Here is a 718-nt window from a genome sequence, read left to right as displayed (position 1 = left end):
AAAACTCTTACATTTTCACATGTGGTTGTGTCATTGAAGCAGTGCTGGAAATCTGACTCCTGCAGGTGAGGCCACACCAAAGGGACCCGTGCAGGTGGATCCCATGCTGGTGTGCTTTTGTGCGGGCCTCTCAGCTGCTGAAGAGAGTGTTAGCAGCGACATTGATAGCTTTATTCAAAACAATTGGCCTACTCGGCAGGACTGCAGTAGCGGCTTGGACACAATTCCAATGTTTGTCCACTGCCAATGGTTTGCTAACTTTCTGTATCAGATGGCCCGGCAAGTCTGCGATGGCACTAGGACCGGCTGGCGCTTGATCGCACTGCTCTGTGCCACTGAGTACTGCTGTTGTCAGGCGTTGCCTTGGAGATAAAGGGGTTTAATTGTGGTGGCTGACGGTGGCTCTTTGAGTGGCTGAGCTCCCCCGAAGCTGCAGGGCAGGTTACTGGAGTCCCTAAGCAAGGAGCCACCGTTGGAGGATGTGCTGCCCCTGGAGCTAGGAGTGCTGTTCTGGCAACCCAGGGCCTCGCTAGTGACCGGGATTGCCTTGGCTGTGAATGGCCAAGTGCCCGTGTCCAGCCAGAGTGAGCTGGCCAAGATCCGGGAGCTCTGCCTCCAGCTGGCAGGTGACAGAGACACGGGCTAGCCAGCTCTTTAGTAATAGTCCGGGAGGGTGTGAAAAAATAAAAAATTAGCCATTCTAAAGATTTTATTTAAA

The sequence above is a fragment of the Propithecus coquereli genome, unplaced genomic scaffold (assembly GCF_000956105.1).
Source record: "Propithecus coquereli isolate 6110/MARCELLA unplaced genomic scaffold, Pcoq_1.0 Scaffold252, whole genome shotgun sequence".
Classification (NCBI taxonomy): domain Eukaryota; kingdom Metazoa; phylum Chordata; class Mammalia; order Primates; family Indriidae; genus Propithecus; species Propithecus coquereli.
This window is presented reverse-complemented; position numbering follows the sequence as displayed.